At 42.8% G+C, this 27241-nt stretch overlaps 1 long non-coding RNA gene across 1 annotated transcript in view; it reads left to right on the top strand.

The window, feature by feature from the left end:
• Window positions 1–11915: 11915 nt before the first annotated feature.
• Window positions 11916–27241, top strand: part of LOC120584458 (uncharacterized) — a 30056-nt gene continuing 14730 nt past the window's right edge. The window contains exons 1-3 of the long non-coding RNA XR_005648038.1: window positions 11916–12069; window positions 12848–12982; window positions 13614–14013. This is a non-coding gene — a long non-coding RNA (uncharacterized LOC120584458). The remainder of the gene's footprint in view (window positions 12070–12847; window positions 12983–13613; window positions 14014–27241) is intronic.

Here is a 27241-nt window from a genome sequence, read left to right as displayed (position 1 = left end):
GAGCTGCCTGATATAGACCAGACGGGCAGGAATTCCGCCTCAACAGATGTGTGCATGACTTCACTGCTCCAATTTCAGCATCACCTCTCCCCTGTCACCAACCAGCAACCCACACCAAAGGATGTTTTTCTGATCATTTTGCACTCATTAAATGCAGCTGTCACAACAGTGGATGCGAGGACGCATGCAAAACTTTTCTGCCACATCAAAATAAAGCTGAAAAGCTTTTTAGAAAAGAACTGAAAGCTTTGAAGCCTTCTCAAGGAATATTGGAAATATCACCTTTTGTCGTTGACGATTGAAAGTGTTCCATTGCAACACAAATTAAATCTCGGCCCAGACTAAAAAAGCATCAGCCATCACAATTTTGCAGCAGAAAGCATTTGGCCAACCAGTTGGGATTCAACTGTACTATTTCTGGATCTGAATGACCTGGAGGCTCCATACTCATCAGACTGGCTAATCTCTGCTAATGATTTGAATGGGGCGGAGTAGTGCCCTGACTCTTAAAGAAATGTTATGAGAATGAAATAATTAGACACCTACTACATATGTACCCCATTAGGAAATAAAACAAACAAATGGCTTCTGGAGCCATAACCCAAATGTACTGGATTAGGCTCTCTGGGTGGAGGCGATGGCCTTCTATAATTTTGGTGCAGTCATCAGAATCCATTTTGCCCATCCCTGGATCTATGTGGAAACCAGCAAAAAGGACGATATTCCGTAGTGTGCTTCTTGATGTTGCACCCCCTGAACTTTCCTGTTGTTTACTAAGTGTCAGTCTTAACCTCTTGACCAGCTCAAAAGTTGACCCTGGCTTTTGCTCCTCCGAGAAGCCTTCCATCAGCTTCCCCTGGGCTGGGCCACTGGCTGCGTTCCTGTCAGACCTGTTCCCCTCTCAGTCATGATTGCTGTGGCAATCACTCTTTCTGTGATGGTACCATCCCCACTCGACTGGGACTTGGAGAGTAAGAAATGGGTTTATTATCATATCTTTGGCCCTAACAATGTAAAGCAGGGCTGCCCCACCCCCCCGCCCGCCCACAAATGGTGAAGGACAGAAGGGTGGACAGAAAGGAAGAAGGAGAGCAATAGCATCAGATGATTTCAAGGGGTGGGTAGGCACATCTTGCAGCCAGATGTTGGTCGCACACGTCAGGTAACACAGATACAGATGTTTTAGCCTCTCTTCCTCCCCCTCTAGGCACACGTGATAGTTTTTTGGGCACATGGGCAGTCATTATTGTTCAGGTAACAAGAGAAGCCCTTATCTCCTGAGTGATTTTAGCTTTAGGGTCCAGCCAGGAAAAATCTACCTCACTAGATATTTGGAAACTAGATATTTCCTACCTCTTAGTCTCAAAGTTCTCTTTGGACAAAGCCTAAAGGGAGCAGGAGACTATGGTTGTCTGAGACCCAGTCCCACGGCTGTAAAGCAGAGAAGAGCAGGGACAATGGCTTGGTGACCAGCACCATGAGAGCCATGTGGCTTAGCAGTCTGCAATTGTTCAGTACCCTCTTCCATCTCGAGATGGAATGCATGTTTAAATGACTCAAAGCCAGGTGCATGAGCTACGGGGTCTGGGGATTGCATCTGCTTCGCTCTGCACCCTTCTGATATGGGGTGAAATCACGAGAGACTGTAAAGGAGAAAATGTAAGAAATTGAGGTATTGTCTTGACCACAATGCCACACCAGTGAGAACATCGAAAGACCAGAGAAACAATAAACTTAAGGAGTTGTAGAGGCAAACATAGAATTCTCTAGTGTTTTAATTCCTGTGCTAGGCGCTGAACACAGCTCTGAAGTGAGATGTAACGGAAAAAGCTGAGGAGAAGGGGGCACTGAGCCTGGAGCGTGTCTCACTGTCTGAGGGGAGCCCACAAGGGACAAGGAACCCATCGTCTCAGCCAGGCTCTGCCTTCCCCTGGAAAGTGAAGAATTCACTTACTGGCTTTGTTTATACACAAGTACATTTTGACTCGATTTTCTTACTAATTTGAATTTATTTGATATACTTTATAAATTCTTTATCAACAAATCAGGAAGCCTTGATGGTGTGTCTGCTGCGTGCAAGAAACCTCTGCCAGGAAGGCCATTCTCCCTGCTTTTGCATGGCTGGCTCATTCTCTCCCATCGACGACTCACCTTGACTGCATGTCCCCTCCACAGAAGTTGTCCTTAATGGTCTAATTTGAAGTTGGTCTCTTCTTTTCCACCATTTCTTATCTTAGACTTTTTTATTTCCCCTGCCCAACACTAATTATAGTTCAAAATTAGTTCATTTACCTCTGTTATTATTTGATTGCCTCTTCCCGAAGGGCAGGGCCAGTGTCTGTACTGAAAGACTAGCACAGTGCCTGGCACATCACAGAAATGACATATGAGCATGACTAAACCTGTGTGCATAATACATAGTGTAAAATTAAATAAGATCATCTCCTTTTCCCCAAAGAGCTCATCATATTGGGAAGAGCCATATTCACGGGTAAGTAACAAAACTAGACGTTGAAGACAATTCCTTTTTAGAGTGCCAACGATAACTGTAATAGAAAGGGCAGCAGCTGGTCTTGGCAATAGTGTAGGTAGGTTCCATTGTTCTTTAGATGAGGAGGAGGGTGAGTGGAGAAGCAGAGCGGGTTTGTTAATAGTGGGTTTGTGGTAGAAACAGAATGAGTATCCACTGACTTTGGAACAATGCTGCCCCTACTCACTGTGAGCTTAGACCTCCAGTCAAGATGTGTGACTGTGTGTGAGTGTGTGAGTGTGTGAGTGTGTGTGTATGTGTGTGTGTGTGTAGCCTCAGCCTGAATCAGCAGGTAAATGTAGCATGGAGGGTCCAGCCTGTCTGAGGTGAGCCACACTGGGAGTCTTCTGATCTGTCTCATTTTGTTTCCATCCCCAACTGTTGCCCTCTAAAGCCAAGCTGACTGTCCCTCCTTATCCCAATGTCATTCTCAGAGAGTGACAGTAGCTCACACCCATCCCATGGAGCATAAACAGTATTTAATTATATTATTCATGCCTCTCTTCACAGTGCTGTGTATATACCTTTTATTTTAATAAGAAAGCATTCACAATTCGGTATAATTGGAAACATTTTTGAGTATTTCCTGAAAACTCTGGAGGATACTTCAGAGTGCTCTGGGATGTGGTAAAACTGAGACTGGATCTTAGGGTGCCGATGACGCCGGCCCGGAGGGCGGCTTAGGTGGTGGACCCGGCCCAAGCCTCAGGGTCGAGGCAGGCAACCACCTAGCTTGGTGCCGACCACCCTGGACTCCAGAGGCTTTAGAATTCATTTTTTCATTAATGAATACTTCAGAAAGTGCACTGTCCCTAGTTCCCTTCTTTGAACAATGGGAACTTTAATGTGCAGTTAACTAATAATTAAATGTTGTGTTGATTTGCAAGCCCTGGGCTCTCAGAGACCTCGGGGAGGTGGAGGCAAGTTTAGAAAACAAACAACGGGGGGACCCGCTCTGACCACAGGGCGAGCGGCACTGTTTGCTCCTGGGGAGGCGTTCGAGGCGCCAGGGAGGCGTTCAAGGCGCCCCTGGGACCAGGCCCTGTTTTCAGTGGACGGAACCAGACCTCAGGGAGGAGGCTGGCCCAATCTTACCTCTCTCCCTGCACTGCCTCACTTACAGAGGCTTCTTTTCTTTTTTCTTTCTTCTTTTCCCTCTAGTGCTTCAGCACTTCTTTGTGCTGAGAGGAGCTGTGTCATGCTGGAATTCTTTTCACGACAAACTAAAGAACCCAGCTGTGGCGCTGGATGCTGCCGCAAAGCTGCAGGCTTCTTGCGTGCAGACGGTTACAGGGGGAGGAGTTCAGCTGCTAAGGTGGGCCCCCCCTGTGTGAAATACAGTCCCAGCTGAGCTGGGGGGCAGGGGCATCTGCGCATGGGGGGCGAAGGTGGGCCTTCTGTGGAAACAGAGGGAGAAGAGGGCCTGGCAGAAATCCAAGCACTCAGGATCAGAGGCTGTGTGGGGAAGGGCCACAGAGCTTACCTTCCCTCACTCTCATTTCCTAGATGGGGAAATGCAGTCAGGAAATTGGTAGCTTGATTTTGCAAGAGGAAGTGAAGTGTGGTTTGATCCAAATAACTAGCACCTGTTAACAGTGACAAACTTATCATCCATTTGGCCCTGGCTAAAGGCATAGCTTATGTAGTTACCAAATGACAACTTGCAGGGTTATCTGTCACCAGAGCATGCTTTCCTCAACCCCGTGCCTGGCAAGAACAAAGCACCAATACCTGATTAAAATATGCTTGCTTATCGTTTTGGCATCCGAGTTCCTTCCTCGTAACTCTTCTGTGTGGTCATCTTGTTATGAGGCCCTGAGAGCTGGCAAGGAGTCCGGATTGACTTTGGAAAGTGTTGGCAGTGCTACTATATTCTTATTACGAATAAAAATTTTAAACCCAAGCTGATAAACATATTTTTTTTTCACACTGAATTCATCAGGAATACATTAACATTTTCTAAAAGGTAAAGACAGAAAAAATAAAAGAATTGAAGGGAGAACATTAGGATGTATTTGGCCATTAGATCCCTGTTTCCATCAGCACCTGTTCGTGAGCCAGAACTTCACCCCATGTAACTAACACTCGCGGAATTAGCCTATGGAATAATTATCACTCCTGATGAACAGGATGAGAGCTTGTTCCCGTGTGTGTGTGTGTGTGTGTGTGGAGCCATTCATCCCAAGAAAGAAATCTGGAGTGAAAGCTCAGAGCATATTCTGCACAGGTCCTGTAAAAGGATCCAGGCAAAACAGGCTTTGCAACATTAGTTATGATCATATATGGAAAAAGCAGTTACTTTCTGTGGTGACATATGGCTGAGTTGGTACAATGCCCAGGAATCTCAATGTCCCCTCCCCCAGAAGGGTGAGCCCTGGCTTCGTCCTTCGCCCCCGTTGTCACCGGGACCAACAGCACAGGCAGCTTGTGGAGAGATCACCGGTAAAGTGAAATCGCACCCACGTGTGCCAAGAACGAAGCTGCTGTTGGGCTCTGGCAGTTGGCAGGTGCTACTGTCCCCGTCTGTGATAATAATTGTTCCTAAATCAGGGAAATTATGAATGGAGCCTAAATCCATCTGCTTAAAATTCAAGCACAGTGACATTTCATAGTAAACAACAATGGCGACGGGAATGACAGAAACATGGGAACACTTTTTTGTAATGGTGATTCCATCCTTAAATAATGGAGATGTAACCTTGTTCTAACAATATCCAATAACCAGTAAATACATTTCCAAAATTTCTAACATGGCTGAGCAGATAAATTGAGTTTTATCGTGGAGGAGACAGAGGACTGTGGCCACTTGAGGGCATGATATTCATTCATCTCCTCGTTCATTTATCTGACCAGTATTTGATTCAATTAAAGCTCCCTGAGTGCCAGCTCTGCACTCAGCACGGGGGACAGGACATGATCTTGATCTTCAAGGAATCTCATTCTGTGGGGAGGACAGAGACTTACAGCTAAGCTATTGAGTGACACATGCTTTAGTTATAAGGACACCTCGAAGGGAGTGAGAAACCCCTTGCAATTGGCCCATGAAGTTGCGGAGGACTTATACCCAAGTGACATTGGCAGCTGGATGGAGGTGGGAGAGGGCAGTGCCTTTGGGACCAGCCCAGCTGGCTGAGACTTTTGGCTTGGCTGCTTCCTAGCTGTCTACGAATGATGGACTCCTTCAAGTCTCGGCTTCCTCACTCTTCGAATGGGGAGGGCAGTGCCTCCTTGCAGGATGTTGTGAGGCTTCCATGGGAGATTTTATGAAAACAGCTTAGCAGGGGAGGGGGGCTGGTGTTCCTGGGAAATTGAGAGCTGAGCTTCAAAAGGCAGCCCCCAGGGGGTGACTGTGGGGGTGACTGATGGTCTTCAGCAAGGGGAAGACGCTCTTAGATTTGTGTTGCATGAAGAACACTTTGGAAACATTTTGGTAAATGGATTAGGTGAGTGAAGGGTGGAGGGCAGTGAGCTGTGGGCTGCAGGACCAGTGAGGTGGTGACCGAGGCAGACTGGACAAGTGGTTCTGAAGGCCCGCCTTGAGCCATGGAGAGGGAGAGGAAGGTCTGGATTGAGATACATTTGGAAAGTAGAATAGTCAGGACTGAGAAGAGAGACAGAGAGACAAGGGGGCAGGGAAACGGGAGAACGAAAGCGAGAGCGGGCTGCCAGAGAGAAAGAGACCGAGAGGGAGAGGGAGAGGGAAAGGGGGCTTGTGGATGATGAGGTTGATGGCGATGACACCGAGTTGAAGAATAAGCAAGGAGGGGCCCAAGTGGAAAGAGTGGAAAGAGGAGACACACCTCCCATTCAGAAGAGCACTGTCACAGACTCAGGAAGACCGTGATGACCCACGCAGGCCGGTCCCTGTCCTCACTGTGCTTACGTCAGGAAAGGAGGTCTAAATCATCTGAAATCCTTTTCTCCAGCTGTGGCCGGAGGGGTTTAATCTCTTGCTAGAGGCTTTCCAGGTAGGCGGCATGCCACCTGCGAATAAGAGGCTTGTCTTCCACTTCAAAGCGCTTCTCTCTGCCTTGGCTTCAAGGGCCCCGGGAGCTGTTGTCAGGGGACCAGCTCCAGGTTCTCCCACAAAAACAGGTGTTCCTGGGGAAATGTAAAAAGTGTGGACTTGAAGAGGAGATGAAGGTATTGCCATCTCTTTTACAGGTTGGTGCAGCCTCTTTAGTAGTCTAAACCAATGACTTCTGTACTTAATGGTGTGATTTTAGCTGATGTTCCTTCAGTACTTTGCAAGGAACAGCCATTGAGCACTCTATTTCAGGGGGAGGGACTAGGCTGGAGGCTGGCACGTGCTTTACCTCATCTAAGCTCTATCATGAGATCCTATGAGAGCAGGCAGTGGTCGAGAATCTCTGTGCTACAAGTGGGGGACACTGCAGCTCAGAGAGGTTAAATAACTGGTTTCTGTTCATGGCTAGAGATGGTTTTTGAAACTTGATCGTTGGATTCTGAGAACATAAGTTATTATATCATAGCTGATTGCCTCTTTCATCTTTCTTGATTTTCAGTGATTTTATGTTCCACTCTTGTTGGGTGCTTCGCCACAGAAATAGGAGTTTTGGGGAAGCTCAAGGAAAAGGTACCGGATGGAGAGAGAAGCTCAAATTCATGGGCTATTTGTAAATTACACGAGCCCTTTCTCACATTTGAGTGGCATCCGCCATGCATCTGAACTCTTTCCTCTGCAACAGTGAGGAGCAATGTGTAGTCCTCTCGCTTTAGGAATACAACGAATACAACGCTTCATCTATTAATTTCGGGGGGGGGGGCGGGGGAAAACTTAGTTCAGGTTGTTGAACACACACTCATTCAAGTTCAAGCAGTATCTGGCCCTCCAACTGTGGCTGACCTTAGCAGATAGGGGCCCGGGAATCTGCCACCAAGCCAAAATGAGCTCTAGACAGGGGCTCACCCCAGAGATGTGACATTTGAGGCTATGTGAAGACAGCTAGGGCCCCAGTTCGGGGTAAAGCATCAAAGAGAAACAGATCTCTCTTCTTGCCACACACATGTCAAGGAAGAGTCCAGTAAGGTGTTCCTTTCACTATTTTATAAGTAGTTAGTGGAGGAGGGAATCCAGTTAGAAAGCGTTTTGCAGCTCGTTCTTTCCTGTGCTGTCATACTCCTTGGGATGCTTATAAATCTCGACCCGGATGGTCGGGCCCCTCTATCTCCTTCACTTCCCTGGCAACCGGAAATCAACCATGTAGCTAACTCTTGTGTCCTGTTCTGGGGTTGAACTCCAGTGCTTATTTATCTCTAATTAGTTTATTCTTAAATGTTTACTGAGAGAGGCCGTTTCTCTTTAAAACCCTTCTATTTTCCCTCTTTAGTAATTCTTAGTGCACAAAAATGTGTTCAAAACATGAAAAATTTCAATTCCACATTTCATGCTGTTTTTAACCAAAGTTTCCCCTTCCCTTGCCTGCCATCCCCCCTCAAAAAAAGCAGCCAACAAGGTCTTCATGAATAGGACAATAATAAAAGAATGTTTGAGGCTTGAGGATATTTTCAGACACCAGAAAGCTTCTATACTGTGTATTAAATATGTAACTCATCAAAAGGTGAAGACCATAAACATTTTTATCTTTTCTGAAAAGTATTTCATGCAAAAAACACATCATACTTTAAATTCTTAATGACGAGAATAAGAAGAGCTGCTGGTAAAAAGGGTCACTTCAAGTGGCCACCAGCTCCGGCAGCTGATGGTGGGTTGTACTTGATTCCAGACAACAAGGCCTGCCTGTGTCCATGGATTAGGAGGTAATGGGAAGGCTGCTCACTCCACCTGGCACTGGAGGCGTGTCCCATGCCTCCTGCCAATGGGAGAAGGTTATTCGCCATCTCAGGGTCCTAGGCTTCGCGTGGCTGGAAGACACACCAGCGTTGGGAAAAATGATGGTCTACAAAGGCAACCTAGACCAGCTTCGTCCTTGGCTCCATGCTCACGGAGGCAGCAGCAGTGTTCTCTCTCCCTGGGCTGTGTTCAGTGAGTTCTCTTTCAGAGGTAATCTTAGCTCTAAGATTATATCCTAAAAATATTCTCATAGAATGAATTCCTGCTACCTTCTAGCATTTCTGACAACTGTAGGTGGGCAAATTATCTGCACCCGATATCATCAAGTCAAATTCAAAGGAAAGTCAAAGATGATGAGAGACACCCAGATCATTCTGGTTATGTGTGTGGTTTTCAGCCAGATAACTAAGGGGCTGTTGAGAAGAAATATGAAAAGCATTCACAAAGGAAGTTGGTGCTATCGGTAGTGGTGCTTGCTTGTGAGGTCTCGATTCTTGGACTGACTTTGTGTCTAGTTAGATTTTGAGAGGTTGTTGTGTCAGAATTTGCCACGTGAGCCAGAATTTGCCATGTGAGTTAGATTTTGAGAGGTTGTTGTGTCAGAATTTGCCACGTGAGCCAAGAGCTAACTGTGCTCCACTGTTTCCAGGCACAAAGACCATCATGAGTTTGTTAGATTTTCTCTCTGAAGAAATGTTACTGAGGGATTCAGCCCATGGGTTGGTGGAGTGAAGCTCACCGATGTGGTTAGAATGAATGGCACTCTGGAGTCTTTGGCCCTCTGTGTGGACAGACACCGAGTCTATGGATAATCGGAGTTGCTGCTCAAATGGACGCTTCTTAGTAAGAGCATGGGATGAAGAGAATTGGCATGACTCACCGGTCGCTCAAGATGGACTGTGAGCTGCTTTGGCCTTTGAATTGCTTATTTGTACAAGTTAACACATTTCTTATATGTGAAAAAAAACTACAATTGAGATCCAAAGACCTAGAAACTTTATTATTAACACCTCTGTAGGTTTTCAATCCCCTTGAGGGCAGGGGTCATGCCCGCCAATCTGTGTGTTTCATGTAGCATCTAATAAAGACCAGTGCTCACAGAATGCTCCACCCTAACACATTTTCACATCCACTTTTACCCCCACCTTAAACCTGGGAGGGATGTATGCTTGTTATCATGTTTATAGTGTAGCTGAAAAATTGAGACAGAGTGTGATTAAGTGATTCTCCCAAGATCCTATAGCTGGCAAGTGCTGAGCTGGCCTTTGACCTTTGGCCTTTGAGGGCATTCTCCACCTTCCTGCCCATGGTGACATTGAGGAGGTCCTGGAGACAGAGTGTGGGATGGGAGAACTTATATCATTGCTTTTCTCATAAGCGGATTCCTTTGAGAGGATGGCAAGCCTAAGCCTGCCCAGAGAGATGAGACACTACAGAAAGGTTCAAGCCCTCCATGGAAGCATGCCCCAGCTCTCCGGCCACCTCTGCTAATGTCCTAACAATGTTCCTTTCAGGGCCTCCCTTCCTCCTTTCCTCCTATCGAACCTGAATCCTTCTCACTCAAATTTAAGCCACTAGCTTCTCAGTCCCTACTAGTGGATGAAGAGAAGCTGGTTACAATATTCTGTGTGTGAATCCACAGTTCTTTGAGAAATGAAAACATACACACACACCAAACAACCCAATTCCCCTACATGCCTGCACTGCAGTAGTAAAAAGCTTAGAGTTCAAGCTTAGAGTTCTGCCTTTAGAATTATATATTTTTTCCTTTGAAAACAATATTTTTCAAATTAAATATAAATTAACTTTAAATTTCTCAAAAATATATTTCCTAGTGGGTACAATTTCCATGTTTATTTGACGGTGAAATAGTGGATCCTTAAATTATGGGGTTTCAGAAATCTTGCCAATAAACTTTTGAAATCATGAACTAGAAAATCTTCCTATAGAAAAGCATGCCATTAATAATAAATTCTTGGAGAGAAAGTGTCCGTGAACTTATGAGTTACGTTATATTGTGTCTCTGAATCTTAACGCATTACGAACTGAGTTTTTAAACTGAGAAAAATGTATGCACCATAGCAGGATGCACTACGTAAGAGGAGAAGCTGCAGTGCTTGACTCTGTTCTACTTTTATTTCCATTATGGATTACTTTTGTGTGTTTGTATGAGATTCCATTCAGAAAAGAGCCAGGACCCTCCAAGGAAGCCGTTGATTTCCAGTTGGACATGCCCGAAGCAAAAGCGTAGGGCGGGAGGAGGTGAGGTCAGGACGCCCACACAGTGAGAATCACGGGGAACAGAACAAAACCTTCCTCGTTACTCTCAGCTACCTGACTCTTTCCGCTGCTGGCCCCAACCTTTACTATCGCAGCCTTCAGCAAAATGCAGAACCATGCGGAAAATGAGAGACTTGGGGAGAGGCCCACAAGTGGGTGCCGGTTTATAGGGGGAGGAAGTCACTGCTGAATTTACCCCAAAGGAGAGAAGGTAAGAAAGATGAGGAGAAGGCGAGAAGAAAAGGAGGGAGGAAGAGAGAAGAGCAGAGAGAAAGAAAAGGGGTGAGAATAAGGGGAGAGAGAGCGGCAAGGAAACAGCTGTCCGTTTCTGGGAAAAGAAGCAGAAAACAACAGTGACAGGTTAAGGCGGAGGGGCCTCAGGGCTGCTGAAAATCTGCTCAATGGATTCAGCCCCTAAAAGAGCTGGCAGTTGGCACCCCACCTCACCCCTCCCGCCTCGCTCCCTACCAGATGGGAGTGGGGTCACACAGTAAACCTTGCTCACCCGTGTCCTTGATAGCTTCCATGTTCTCGCTCCATCCCCACCCTGACTGGACTAATTTCAGACCTCCTCAGCCTTCTCTCTGTCTAGCTCAATTCCACTTCTGCCTCCTGTCCTCTGGGCCACAGCTCCTGTCACATGGAGCAGATGCTGCAAGCCTTTCATGCTCTAGCTTCTGGCCCATGTCTGCCTCGCCAGCTGCCTCTCCTGCCGCCTTGACCTTGGACCTGGTGCTTTGGCCATCCAGAGTTATTAGCAGTTTCCCCAAACAAACCAAGCTTCTCATGGCATTGCACATGCTGCTTCCTCCATCTGGAAGAGTGAAAACAACAGCCACTGTAGGCGCTCACAGGAGCACCGGGCATGGGCTGGCCTCTAACCCTCTGAGGTGGGCACCAGGCTCAGCTTCAGTTCCCAGGGAACTACACTGAAGCCTGGCAAGGTTCATGGGCTTAAAGGAAGACTTGCTTGTGTGGAAAAATGTATTAGATAAAGAAAGAGAGAAAAAAAGAACTGACAGACATTTAGTGCCTACTGTGTACCAGGCGATGCTTGGCATGTGCGTGTTCCAGATCTAAGAAGTTGTGATGTGAATGCCAAGCTGTCCTCTTTTTCTAGAATAGAGATTTTTGATCAACGTTTAGTTAGAGGAGAGACACTCCATCTTCTGCAGACTTTATTTGATTTTTAAGCCACAGTATTTTCTGGTGTGATAAGGTGAGGGAGTTTCTCTCGCCTGTCTCTTTTCCCATTGTCAATCTCCTTTTTTGTTGCTTTGCTTGCAGCTGTTGTCTGCCTTTGAGTCACATGGAACCACTTACAGGAAGACCTCTAGAGAATTTGGGAAGAAAGAGCAGAGAAGAGAGACAAAAGGTGCATTTTTTTTTTCAAGAAGCAAGAAAATAAAGGTGTTCTCAAGTGTATCGCCTACAGACTTGTCAGGTAACATTTCTTTAGAAGGCTTTGCTTCCCCTCCCTCATGCCTAGCTGGCTCTTCATCATTTTTTAACATCTCTTTGGGGACAGGGACATGAAAGTGTACTGCGGGTCAAAGCCAGGAATCAGGGGTTCTGGGGTCCTTTGTCTGATAGCCTCACTTCCTCTTTGTGTCTGCGCCTTCAGTAGGAGCAGGTAAGGCGGGTTCACCATTCCAGTCACATTATCCTCCCCTTGGATGACAGCATCACACCTTCATCCATCCATTTACATTTCAAACTGGAACCCGTCTGTTGTTGATTAATTATTTAGTAACTCTGGTCATCCGTGAGTGTTTCTGAGCTTGCTCATATTTTACGTAAAAGGGCCGATTTTTTTCCCCCCAAATCTTCTTTCCCTGAATCCTGTGTAGTTTTCTAAATGAAATGCCATACATTTTGTTTTATCCACTGGCATCTGAGATATTAGTCCCCTTCTTTGTAGTAGTTTACCTGGACACTAAGTTCACAGGGCCAGAGACCACCTTACTGACTCTGACCTTGGCCAACTCCCTCTTGTGGGAGCTCCACTTTTTAATAAGTAAATGAAGGTGTTTGGAATGTACTGCCTCAAGGTCTCTCTTATCTTTAATTATCGATGTATTCTAAAAAGCCGTAAAAGGGACATGGGCTTCAGAATTCAAGAAGTTTGGGTGACTCCCCTGACTCAGGCACTTATTGGCTTACTTGTGGGACACCGAGTAAATTACGTAATCTATCTGAGACTTACTTTCTTTACTCTACAGTGGGTATAAACATACGTAGGTGGCAAGCTGTTAAGAAGAATGCATGAAACAGCACCAGCAACAAGACACATTGACTGTGGACCGTGAGGTAGATAGCATACCAAGGATTTAATCTTGAACCTCTCATCAGAGCAGGTAAATGGTTCACAGAGAATCAGCCTTCCAGAGCAGCAAGCAGTTTATCATGGGGATACCTTCACGTTATGTAAAAGTCTTACCGATATTGACGTGGGGTGATGGGAGAGCTCCACAGTAAAATTACCTCAGTTGTCTGACATGGTAACCTGGTGTTTGTCCTTTGAACCTTTGAATTCCAAATCTGATACTTATTCATTGTGTGATTTTGGAAAAATTATTTAAATTTTCCAGGCCTCCATTTCATCACCTGCAAAATGGTTCCAATTAAATCTACCTCAGGGGAGATATTGTAAAGAAAATTAAACACCTGGAACATAGTACGCATTCAACAAATGATTTTTCTTTCTTGACATCATGATAAATTAGTATCTGCTCATAAATAAGCCCTGATCAATTCTAAAAAAAAAAAAAGAAAAAGAAAAGAAAAAGAAAAAAGAAGGAAGGTTCAGCAGATATTTCTATTTTGTTACCTGAAGAATTGTTAGCTTTTAAAGAAAACGGAGTGCATCCTTCACCACATTAAAAACAAAACAAACTGAATCTACTGGGTTTTTTGTAAGAAAAAAAAGCACAAAGATACTAAAGTCGATTCTCTGTGCATATTGTATCTTGTCTCCCTGTTTTGCAGTTTTCAGACACCAAAAGTCCGTCTGTCTCTAAAGACCTTTCTAGTTTCAGGAAAAGAAAACACCGTCTAGCTATAATAGTGCTATTTCATTTGGTTGACTTGAGGCCCCTTTGTCTGCTGTCCTGCTGGCATGCGCATGAGGCCAGGACGCTGATTTATGGCTGACGCTGCCCCTGCAGGTTAACCTCCATCACAGGTCGCCGTGCTCTGTTAGCTTCGTCACAACCTTTCCCTGGCTTCTCAGTGGTGAAATCGCAACAGAGGAGAACATGAAGCTTGAAGCCCATTGCTCATTTACGTTCATGTGAAAAGACTGGCCAGGATGCCCTGGACACCAGAGCACTTCCGTCTGCTGTGTTTACACGATCCCGAATCCATCCGAGAGCTGCCGATCTATCTAGTAAGTCCATTCGCTGCCCAGCACGCTCTGTTGTTTGACGGAGAGGCCTGTGCTTGAGAACATTAAAATGTGCCTTATTTTTCCAGTCCAGGAGTTTTTGGTCTCCCTTTGCTTGTTCATTCTAAACAGTGCACTTCCTAGTTCATATCGAATGGCCCCTACTCTGTGAGAGGCAGGTAGAGTGGACTCTGTGCTTTTTGGTACCTGGGGAAGCCTTCTTCAGGTCTCCTCCCTCCAGGTATGCTGTGTAGCCTCCTAAACTCACCTCCCACTGCCCCTGGGCCAGGTCTCGTCTCAGGTGCGGCCCAAGTCATACTATGAGATGACTGGCACTTCAGTTGTACAAGTGTGTTTGGCACCTCTCAGGGCCTGGATTTCCTCAATTTGAAATACCAAGAATATCTTCCAGGCCGACTTTCTAAGAGTTGTCATGAAGATGAAATGGGATACCTGTTAAGGCTGGTAAAAGAAGAAAAGAGCACAAACACACAGGTGTTTAAAAAAATCCCTGCCAACTAAATAATAGATGAATTGGACTCCCAGGGCCAAACTGTGCATGCCCGAAGCAGTCACAGGAGGAGGGCTGGGGGCCTGACCTCTGTCATGGAGGATAATGAGAGGTGGAACAGCCAGGATACCGAGTGCCACCTGGCTGGAACTGCTTTCTCGCCCCTTTCATTCTCCTTCTCTGGCCGAGCTGGGAGCATGATCTAAGGTGCCAGCAGGCAGTATCTCTCAGACCCGGCATCTGGAGCGGAGGAGCCATCTGAATGCGCAGGGTCAGTGCTGCCAACCTGGCCTATTGTAAGGAGCCGTCCTGCATTCACTAACCACCCAGGAGGAATGATGGTTTACACTGGATGAGTCATAGAGAATGCTGCTTGTGTTTGGGACAACTCTTCTGGAAGAAGGGAGGCCAGGAACATTTTTCAAATAATGTATATTTTTTGTACATATTTCCATGGCTGAATGAGGTATTCCTTGGACCAGATCTAGGCAAAATCGTGAAGCTTTGTCTTGGCCCCCATTTGCTTTTTTATTAAATCTGTGAAAATTGTTACACTATCCAGTCAAGATGGGCAATAGCAGGACTGACAGTCAATCTTCATTTTTGAAGAGCCTTTAAATGGAAGTGAGATTATAACACCGCTCAAGTAAGAGTAATGATATAATATATGCTAGCACGGTTGTGGAGAAATATGATAAACAGTCAAGGCTGGTTAAATAGAAATGTCATCAGTGGCCACGTGGGTAGAGTAAGTTACTACCATTGAGGATTAAGTTGGACTGTGCAGAAAACGAGGCCCAGAATAACTGTAGCTTCAGTGAGATAAGAGGTTTATTTCTATTAGAAATAAGAATCTGGAAGTAGATGGTCAAGGGATATGCTAGTCTCACCTTTCTCTCCTTTCTCTCTCTCCTCTGAAGTGACGGTGACTTTACTTGTATAGCACACTAGCCTTCAGGGATGTCCATCCTCCGCCTCTTACTGCTTCTTTCTTGTGGTTATATATGAATCCATTCCTAAGGACACTTCTTGGTATAAGATGACTGCTCTCGAGCTGCCCATCCCACCTGCATTCCTGCCAGCAAGAAAAAGGGATAGGGACGTGGCAAAGGGCACATGCCTGCTTTTTATTAAGGAGGGTTCCTAGGAGCTTCTGCACAATACTTTCACTTATATCTCATGCCTGGGCTATAGTCACATGGTCACACCTAGCTGTCTCTATTCTTCTGTTCAGTGCCGTGCAAAAACTAAGCACTTTGGAAGACGTGGTAAGCGTACTGGGGACCACTCATAGTCTCTGCCATTCTTAGGGTTTCCGGGAAGTGCCTTTTTGCCTTCCCTTCATTTCCACATCCCTAATCTACTTAGTGGATGCCACAGATTTCTCAACAGCATCTGGTCTTTCATCAAGACGAAGTGGATTTTCTTATGCTGTGACCTTCTCCAGGTCACCTGGAGGGTTCCCAGTGCTAGTTCTTTCCTTCCCAATAATCTCCCAGCCCAGCCGAGCTGGTATCACGGTGATTCATCTCTCAGATAGCATTTCTTTCTGTTGTCATTTTCATACAAGAAGAGCAGTAGCAATTATAGTAGCCAACATTCACTGAGGCTTACTACATACCAGTTCTTATCGTCTTTTATATACTACTCATAGTTTTATAGTCTTTTTCTCATTTAGTCACCAGCATAGCCCCAGGAGATAAATGTTCTTAATATACATGAGGGACTGAAGCTGGGATACATGCTCACGCAATTGTACTGCCTAGCTCTGGGGCTAACCATTATGCAACATTGCCTCTTTTATTTTATCTGATCTCTAGGTAGGGCCAGGCACAGCAATGATTCTTGCAAAGATAGTTCTCTAAGTGAGTGCATATGAGAAGTGGTGGTGAGGTGGAAGAAGCTAGACTAAATTCCCAAATGAACAGAGAGCAAGCAGTCTGGTAAATTCCATAAGAAGCAAAAGTAGTTGACGTCTGTTATAGATGTTCAGGAGATGTAACATGAAGGCTTTAGAAGGGATACTAGAAAATGAGTTCATTACTTTACACCACTTGAAGCTTCTTACCACCCAGGGGCATAGCTGGAAGCCTTCTCCAGCCTCATTCTGGTACATTTGAGGTCTTTCCTCATGGGGCCGAGTGTCAGTGGGGCATCTGCCTTTGAGGAACTGGCCAGACTTGACTGGAATCTTCATTCCTGCAATGATTCAGCCTCCTTCCTGCAATGACTTTTTCTCAGCACTTGCTTCCTTAAATCTCCTTTTCACGTCAGTCTCTGAATGCTACCTTCCTATCCACACCATTGTTTTTTTTTTTATCAAAGGTCACTCTTTATACATGTCAATTCAGAGTTTAGCAGCTTTACCAAAGACGAGGGCTTTTCCTAGGGAGGTCCCATCTCAGGGAAGGAGGCCTCCTGCTGCCCCACACTCCTTGCTTTTTTTTCTCTGTCCTCCGGAATAACTTCAGCTTCATCTGTTTAACACATGATTCCTCAGCATTTGTGGAATTATATCCAACCACTGTTTAAAGTAGTTTTCTTAACAAAAACTGATGCCTTGTGCTCTAAGAAATTCTGGAGAATTAAAGTTTCCATCTCCTGTTACTCTCTATGTTTTGATGGCTAGATTGATACTGTAGAAATTAATCTGTATCTTCAGGTAAGAAGGAGATGGCACGATGCTCCTGGAAGCTGGTGTTAAAAAAGCCTTGGCCCCTTGTGTGGGCTGGGAAGACAGGACCTTGGGATCATGGTGAGCTCATTGTCTGTAAAGTAGAGGGACTTTCTGCAACATTTAAAAGTGGCACTCACTAACACTTTTGAAGGTGGCCATAAGAAAACATCTTTACAGTGTAAGAGTTTGGCCGCTGGTGGAAGTGGTAGAGATGCCTAGTGCTTTCCATATCTGGTGTTCCTTCATTCCTGAGCACATAAGAAGACTCAAGCTGGCCTAAAAGTGATTGGAGGGAGGCCTCTTGACTAGTACTGTACAATTAGCTCTTATTTTGGTCCAAAATAAGAGTTTAAGAGTTAAGAGTTTCCATCTTCTTTCTTCCCTGTGAGCCATGTGTTGAAGTGATTGCACTGCAAGACTGCAGGAGCCTTGATCCCTGAGACATGAGATGGATGAGAGCCCTACTGACATGTATCGACTTTTCATGCACAAAATAAAGCTTCTATTAATGGCAACACTAACAGACACAATAGCTCCTCCTGTTTTGGCTTTTGTTATCATAGCATAGTATAGTATGTCCCAATAAATACAAATAGTATGGAATGTATAAATTTTACTCAGCTCTACCATTGAGATATTCCTGGTGGTCTAGCAGCCTTCTAAAGGTTTGAGGGTCAGGGAGTATTTTGGAATTAGAAAAAAGGAAGGGTTTTCTGTATCCTTTACTTATTTCTGTTTTTTTTGGTTCGTTTTTTTGTTTTTTGTTTTTTCCCTTAAATGACCATCATTTCAAAGAGACTAGGTGATAAGATGACAAATACTCAAAACAAACCCCAGTAAACAGAATTGGAGTGAAGCATTTGGTTGGACACTTCCCCAAATCCCCTCGAGCCTCTGCTTGCCTATTCTGGAACATTCTGTTGATATGCTATTCTGGAACATTCTGCCTGACATGGGTGCTCCTGCAGGCTAGTGAAAAGGAAAGCGTGGTGATGAATCTGTATGCTACCATCCTACCTTTCACAGCAGCCAAGACTCCAGACTCTGTTTCCATTAGTAGTCATCAAACATAACAATTAAACACATAGCACATTGAACTAGAAAGCACCTGGAGGATGCTCGGTGTCCATTCTGTTCAAGTCTGCAATCTGCTCTGAATATTGACAAAACGAGACTATTGGTTCTAGAAATGGGGGAGGGGACGGTCATCCCAAAGATGATTAGGGTAGCAGACAATTCATATATTCTGCTCTTGGAAGCTTAAAGGATGCCTTGTATTAGTATCTAATATAGCACTAAGTAAATATTTATTGATCAAATAGTGACTATGAGTTAAGAATGAACATGCTAGTTAGGAGTGGAGAGTGTTATTTAGAAACTCATTCTAGTTATAGAGAAAACGTAGATGAATCGCCATCAATGTTATCTTCTCCATTCTGGCTCACTCACTGGCAAAGAGAATGGCAAGGTCTGGGCTGGCTCAACTTACATATGTGTGTGGGACTCCCCATGATGACCCAAGTTTAATTCTCTGCCCTGTATTTTCTGATTTTATTCCTGTGGATGAGGACAATCCAGCCACAGCGTAGCAGCTGGCTTCATCTGCATCTATTCCTTCTAATGATGAATCAAATCTGCTGGCGAAAGTACATGTGGGCAATTCTATTCACATGTGCTCCTTTCTAGGAAACCCCCTATGATCATGGTGCGCTCACTGTTCTTAAAATAGAAGGAAGCATGAAAGTAACATGGGTTATAAGAGGATGGATGTACTTCATTAAAAAGAAAACTGTCGGACAAAGAGCCAGAGGTCCTACTAACCAAATGCCATCCCTCTAATCTAACTTTTGGAGTTTTGCCTTCGAAGATGAAGAGGGGCCTCGAACTGTTAGTTCTCAGAGGGGAAAATGTTCGTTTTGACTCCCTCATCAAAGAGCCTCAGGCGCTGTTCCTGTGTTCAATGATCCTGTCTCTGGCAGGTGAATGCTCACAGGTTCCCAGGGCTATTATGACAATTCTCCAGGTGAATGGGCTGCTGACATTCACTCGTGTTATTGAGAATGGAGAGAGCAAGTGAAATTTTTCTACTTTCGTCTTTTCAGGATGCCCTCCAGGAAGACCCCTGTTAACCTGACTTAGAAGAGCAACTGCCTGTGCATGAGCCTGCTACCCCTGAGGATTTCTTCTTTCTGTAACATCTTGCGATGGCCATGTTTTCCATTTCTGTGACTTCCTACCAGATTTTGAAATGACTGACTAGAAGCTAAAGTTATTGCAGCATTGACTATGGGGTCTCATGATTCCCATGACTAGTTTTCCTCAAGATGATTACTAGGCAGAGTTTGACAGCCAAGCTACGATGAGGAAGGAGCACTGGAATGGGAGTCCAAAAACATTGTAAATGGGCCAAGTCATTCACCTCTCTGAACCTTATTCTCATCAATTCTAGATGAGAAAGTGAATGAAAACTGTTCCTAACTACCAAATCCTATGAGTCCTAAGAAGCTACTCCAGAGGAAAAAAAACGCATATTGGCATACATGTCTGTGTACACTCTTTCCCCTCGCCTTTGTAGGCTAGTTTGAGAGAGTTCTGAGTTCACCTAGTAATTGCACTATCTTAATTTCATATTGAAGACACAATTTCACATTGAAGACACTTAACCATTATTTCAATAACTTAACCATAAGACTTGCACACTGGCTGACTTCCAGCCTTCTCCTAACAAAGCAGATTAATTAATCCAGACAATTACTGTCAAGCCTCCATATCACAAAGCAGAGGAGCAAGGCTGGGAAATCTCTGAGAAATTTATTTTTTTGTATAGATGATATGGTTAATTTTAGAGACCTCAGTGGAATATTTTCATTAATAATTTCAGTAACTATTACACTTAGATAGTGCTGGTCGAGTAGAAATCTGCTAAAATTATTAAGTTTTGGCCTATTTACCGATGGGAAGGATGAACATCAAGCATTATTCTAGCTTTGCCCACCCCCCCGCCCCAGAACTATAGCAATCAGAGAAATATCATGAGAATGGGTAAATCATTCAGCCAGTCAAGGCACAAAAATAGTCAAAAAGCAAACCATTAAAAACGCTCCCCAAATCAAACAGAGGCTTACTGAGAAACAATGCATTAATGTGTTAATATAAAATGAAACAGACAGTATATAAAATTTCCATATGCAAAATTGCTCAACAAGGACTTTTGCTATGTATGTCTCCAGAACCTTGAAAAAATTGAGAATTGACCATGTAGTGGGTCTATAAATAGAGCAAGTAGGGACAATTAGATCCTCAGGGTGCATTCTCATAGTTCTTTCACTCACTTCAGACTCATAATTTTAGATTTTTCTTTTTATAATTTCATGTTTATGGCCCATGGAGGAGGCTGAGTATAGCACTTCAGCAGAGGACTCTGAAAGAGCTACCGTTCTAGATTCTGTACATTTTTCTTGACCATAGAAAATGTTTTAGTTTTAACTTTGATCACTGACTCATTGGTCAACTTTTTTAAAAAATGAAATGTACATTTCATTGAAAAGTCAATCCCCAAATTTATGTTACTGAGGTACTTCTCAAGTGTTCAAGTTATGTACGGCTTAATTTATACACTTTAGCCTAAAATAAAAATTCTGGCATTCTCATTAGCCTTCTCACAAAACAAGCCTTTAAAGCTTCCCCAACACATGTGAAAACCAAATTTTATGAGGATCCAAGACCAGCCAGGAAACTTTAGAAAAGACTAGTTTTTAGAACAGCAAATTTTTAGTTGTGCAAAGGACATTGCTAAACTTCTGGGTTGGAAGGTATCCTGCTCTACCTAATTCTATTTATGAAACTGCATATGTGCTTTGAAACTCCATTTAGATCCAGCTCTTTCAGTTAGAGATGGAAACCATATGTGTGTCTAAGGCCCGTATGTTTGGGCTTGGAGAGTCTTAGGTTTTGTTTTGATTTCCAGCTCAGCACCCTTTTCAGATTTGAAGGCATCCTGGGTATGTCCTTGACCCTCTGTGTCACGCAGCAATATTTTAATTATTTGTTATTCTTCATAGATGAATCCCATTTCCATATACACACAAAAGTGTTGTGGCCTTTTATTCTCAAAGGTTGTTCTAAGTAAAACAGAGATTTGAAGTAAACATGTGGAAAAGTCTGGGTCACAATCTTGGGTAAAATAGTATTTTGTTTATTGTGTATTTGAATTCATTAGGACTTCTTTTTTCTTTGATTCATTATTATTTGTGTGTGTGTGTGTATGTGTGTGTGTGTGTGTGTGTGTGTGTGTGTGTGTGTGTGTAGTGTGGACTTTGGCTTTTGCTGAGCATAACCCCCCAAACTGTGGGCATACCCCAGTGTGAAGATGGCTGGCTGTCCACCAAATTTATTTTCCCACTCCTTCAAGGTAATTATCTAGTTTCAGCCAGCCATGTGGCCTCTCGGCTAGGAACTATGTTTCAAGTCTCACTTGCAAGCGTACGTTTCATTCTTGCCAATGAAATGTGAGCAGGAGTGATAGGAGACATTTCTCGGCCTCCACTCAGCTTTTCCCTTTGCTTGGTACTAAAATACAGAACAGCCTACAACCAGCTTTGAACATGCAGGTGACAGCGATATCCTGGGGGAGGGGGTGTAGAGAAACTGGATGGAAGGAACTGAAGTCTTTTAATGTCTGCAAGGAGCAAACCTGCCTGCCAGCCCACCCTGGACCATTGGGTTAGAGAGAAAACAAGCTTCTTTGTCCTTAAAATTAGCTTTTTACCCTAAAATCATGGTAGACCTCAGGGCTCATGCATCATAATTAAAGGAAAAGAAATCCTTTTCTACATAGAGAACAAAGAGAGAGTCTTAGGCTGTGCTGACCTGTGTTTAACAGGAAATCCATTTCTGAACAAAATAATATATTGATCCATTCATAAAAAAATGGCCAATCTGGTTACTTGGCCTCATATTATTTAGAGTCAGAAGGAATGTTTATTCAACCTAGGAACTCTTTATTCATCTCCTTTGTTGGGTGGTCACTGAAATCTCTACACATGAACTTTTTAAAACTTAGGTTAAGGACAGAGGTCATCACTGTTTAAAATTGTCTTCTAGTGAAAGTGTGGATAGTTAAAAATGAGTTGCTAAGTGTATCAGATTTTCCCGAGGATGATGGTCAGGGAGCTTCTCTCACTAGCTCACCTCTCCAGAGGGTGGGCTTTGGTGGGCAAGCCCTGGGCTTTGGCAGGTGAGATTCCGTGGGACCTCGGTGTGTGATTTTACCGAGCTCAGTCTCAATTCTTGAAACTATAAAATGGCAATGACGATATCTACCTCTTTCATTTTTGTGCTTAATAGATCATAGAAATAATATCTATATGCTATTTGATACATAAAACATGATTTATGTTCATTGGTTGATGGCAGCTTCTTTCAAGTTCCCATTGCCGATGGCAGGTACCTGGTGTGGGCAGAGATGAAAATCCGTGTTTCTATGACAGTGAAGGAAGTACAGCTGGACTTTCAGATTAGCGCCCCTCTGATTTAGTCGAGATTTGTGCTGAGGCTTTGGAAGATCCTGAAAAGTTAAGATGTTTTAAAGCATAACAGAAAAGCATATATGTATATATTTTTCATTTTTCACATTATTTCATGATTTATATTTGACTCTCTGCATCATATTTAATTGATATAAATGTATCCAAGGAAATGTTTGAATAAAATACACTGTTCAGTGAGACCATTTGTAGCGCTTGTGTATTATTTAGAATAGTATCGAATGTTGCAAAAAAAACACTCTTTGGGTGTTTTGCAGACAGGTTTTACGTGTCTTTTTTTCACATCGTATCATTTAATCAGTTGGTACAGTAGAGGGCTTTATGCAAAGGTTGGTGAGTAGTAATACAAAACAATAATGTATGATGATAAAGACAGTTATGGCTATGATGAAATTTCTGTGTAGTCCTCCATGTACTTTGATTTCGAAGACAAATCATCATGACCAGGCTTAAGCCTATCTTAAAGGTGTTTTGGGAGTGATTTTCGACTACAGTCTCTAGACCACCTGAGAATCCAGGAATCACGCCTTTGGCCTGGAATGGTCAGGTGTGGTTTCAGGAAATCAATTGATTGAGAAGTTTGGCAATAGTTGAAATGAGCATCTTCGGAACATAGTGGGCTCAATAATTAATTTTGGAAGTTAAATTATCCAGGTAGAAAAGTTCATGAATTGATTTTCTACAAAGATCAGAGTCAATGAAAAAATAGAACAAAATGAATGGATGGCAGGGCCCAGTTTGTTGGTTTTATGTAGATATTTTTACATTCGTAGCCTGTTGTATTCATGAATTTATATGTGAAATAGTCGTGTTTGTATGCAAAAATAATGTAGATAGTTGAAGCAATTATTCATGGAATTCAACTTCCCACTCTTTACCAATCACCTGAGTAATTTATATTAAATATTCAGAATAATAAATGAAAATTTAGTACTGAATTATCTGAGTACAGAAGCAAGTATATGAATTTGCAAATCTAAAGTATGCACAGTGTAGCATACTGGGTAAGACCTAGGCAAACTTTGTAGATGTATCATCCATGGAGCACCTGGTTTCTTTGACTGCATGGCCACCAACTGATTCCAAAACATGACTAACCATCTATGTGGTACATGGCTGTCATTTGGCTTCAAGGCAGAATAGGGGTGTGAAATGGAGAGAGCGAGAGAGAGAGCGAGAGAGAGAGCGAGAGAGAGAGCAAGCGAGAGAGATTGGTGTATTGCCATTATTATTCCAAGTAAGAGAACTCGAGTTACATGTCCTTCTGATATAGATCAAAAATGCCATCATCCTATTTGAAGTATATGTCTCTGAGTTTTCCTCCTGCATCTCAGGCTGCCCTCGATGAGTCTCTTATCTATTAAATGTAGGGTTTCATCTGTTAGATTATGGGCCATTGCAATTTTTTCATTAGACTTCCTTCCCAGGAAATTTCATCCAATCTTGTGCTTTCTGTTTCATTTGTTCTGCATATCTGTACCTTCCAGTGCAGGCGGAGCTTTCTTCTAAACTTTGGCTGCAACTTCAGATTCACTTATTTATTAACATCTCCATTCGAATGTGTCAAGGCCCCCTCACATTCAAAATGTCTAAATCTGATTTTATCACTTCATTTTCACCTCTCTCTTCTAAATCTCAGTCTCTGACTCTATCTAGGTGCCCATGAGTCCCCTTCTTTCAACTCCTCCCCACAAGCAATCAATATATCAATCAACCACCAATCAAATCTCCATCTCCTTTGGTATCACTTTATTTCATGCCACTATCATTTCCAAGCTGGCCTTTTCTTCAAATTTCCCATATTTCCTCCTGCTGGAGGATTCGTGCAATTCTCCTGCCCTTACTTTGCCTTTATGTCATGTATCTTGGTTTGTGATCAAATTCTTGTGTGCCTGTGTGATGCTGATCTCTTTCCGTAAATGCGAACTACATGAGAGCATGAACTGGGTCCATTTTGGTTCTTAGTGTTCAGTTCATATTGATTGAATTAATAATTGATTCAACCTGGCTTCTTGCTATAGCCTCATCACCCATCTCTCTTGGTCTTGCTCTTCTCTACTTCATTTGCTATGTTGCAAAACAGAATAAGATTTTAAAGCACATCTCAGCATGCCATGTCCCTACGCATCCTTCAAAGCATGGTAAAGTCTGAACCTCTCTACATAACTTATGCTTTCATGATTTGGTCCCTACCAATATCTCCAGTCTCATTTATTTTTGCTGCTCACCCCTTCCTGTCTCTCATTCTCATCTTTCTTCTACTCCTGAACCCTCCTAGCCTTGCTAACTCATCCTCATCCTCCAGGTCTCAAATGTCACTTGCCAGGAATCTTTTTGTGACCCTTGAAGATAACTCATGACCCCCTTTTGTGCCTCTACAGAAATTTGCATGTGTAATAGCACCTTGAATTATAACACAGAACTGTTAAATGTCTCTTTTTCCACTGTATTCTTGAGGGCAGTGTCCAGTGCCTGGGAAAAAGTAGGTGATCAATACATGTGACTAAATGACTGACAGATGAATGCTCAGCTCGTACTGACAGGATGCATGGTATTCTATGGCCCAGAGCCCTGTCTCAGAGTGATGGTGGGTTAGGACTAGTGTAGACTTATGGCCACCTTGGGTCAGTGGGTCCTGGAAAGTTTCCTCTCAACCTAACTGGATTCTCCGGATCTTATTGAGATGCCCACTTTAATAATTAATTAAGAGAGAAAAGTAAGGGGAAATTAATAAGTGTACAATGAGGAAGGAAGAATGCAGGTGGAGACTAGATAAAAAAAAATACACAGCAACAGCGCAAAAAAACAGTGATAAAGAGCTAGCAGTGTTATCACTTGGTATAGTCTGAGTGATTTGTGATCCAAATCGTTCCATAGTGACATTACTATGTGATGGAGGTTTTTGACTTGCTTTCATTAGGATGTGATTGCTATACGGAAAGGTAAAATTCTTTTGTACATTTGGGAATATGAACCTTAATTGCAATTCTTATTCTAATTCTTAATTCCAATTCTGGCAAGTCACGGCACTGCCTGTTGTCTCCGTTCCTTTGTTTTTCTCATATGGCCCAATCAATGTTGGATTTTCAGTGATAATTTGCCCTTCTGGTACTCAGGCTAATTTTTAGAGAAGCTCAAGCTTGGTTAATATTTAAAAATTTACAATATAATGCAGCAGAACTCCTTTTTTTCACTTATTTTTAACTTTCAGGAAATTGTGCTACTTAACTGAAATTTTCATGCTTAGTCACAGCCTAAACTAAAACAGTTTTTAGGAATTTAATAGTTAACTCATTTCAGATGCTTTTCAGTCACGTTGAAGATGGATAGTATTTGTGATTTACCAATAACATTTCAGTTTTTTAGTCATTAGTGAACTAAAATACCTAAATTTTTTAAAGTTCAGAACTATGTGGATACAAAGGTAAGAGAATTTAAAAACAAAGACAAACAAAAAAGAAAATATTGTTAATCATCCACTTGGCAATTGCTGAATAAATTTTATTTATGCTTTTCTATATACTGAAGACCTATCTTTATCTCCAGTAAGGTTATATCAATATTTAATAATGAAATATGCACTTAAACCAATAAAAGTTAATTGTATAATTAGTTCACTTTAGTTCAATGTGGCAGACATTTCTTTTAAACAATGTATGTGTATTTATTTTTAAAAATAAAGATTGTATATATTTAAGGTAGACATTATGATTTGCTGTACATATACATAGCGAAATGATCACTAGAGTCAAGTTAATTAACAATCTTCTTACATAGTTATCATTTTTGTGGATGAGCACCTGAAATCTACTCTCTGAGCAAATTTCTGGTATTTGGTACAGTGTTATTAACCGTAGTCATGCTGTACATTAGAGCTCTAGACTTATTCTTCCTATATAACTGCAACTTTGTGACCAACATCTCCCATTTCCCCCAACTCCATGCCCCAGTAACTGCCCTTCTACTCTCTACCTCAGTGTATTAGACATTTATAGATTACATATATAAATGAGATATGCGGCTTTTTTTCTTTCTTTGGCTTATTTCACATAGCATTGTATCTCCCAGTTTCATCTACGTTGTTGCAAATGACAGGATTTCCTTCCATTTAAGGTGGAGTTATATTCCATTATATATACATTCATATATACATTCATATATGTATGTATATATAATTTCTTTATCCATTCATCTGTCAACATACACCTAGGTTGTTTTCACATCATGGCTGTTGTGAATAATGCTGCAATGAACATGGGAGCACAGATATTTCTATGAGATGTTGGTTTCATTTTGGGGGGTATATACTCAAAAGAAGGATTGCTAGGTCATATCGCAGTTCCATTTTTTAGTTTTTTGAAGCATAGTCATACTGCACCAATTTACATGCCCACTGACAATGGCAAAGTGCTCCCTTTCCTCCACATTCTTGCCAACACTTATTACTTTTCATTTTTCTTTTGTAATAACCATTCTAACAGGTGTAAAGTGATATCT

This window comes from Pteropus medius, unplaced genomic scaffold (genome assembly GCF_902729225.1).
Source record: "Pteropus medius unplaced genomic scaffold, Ma_sr-lr_union100, whole genome shotgun sequence".
NCBI lineage: Eukaryota > Metazoa > Chordata > Mammalia > Chiroptera > Pteropodidae > Pteropus > Pteropus medius.
Note: the sequence above shows the minus strand (reverse complement) of the source record. Positions and strands in the feature narration are given on the sequence as shown.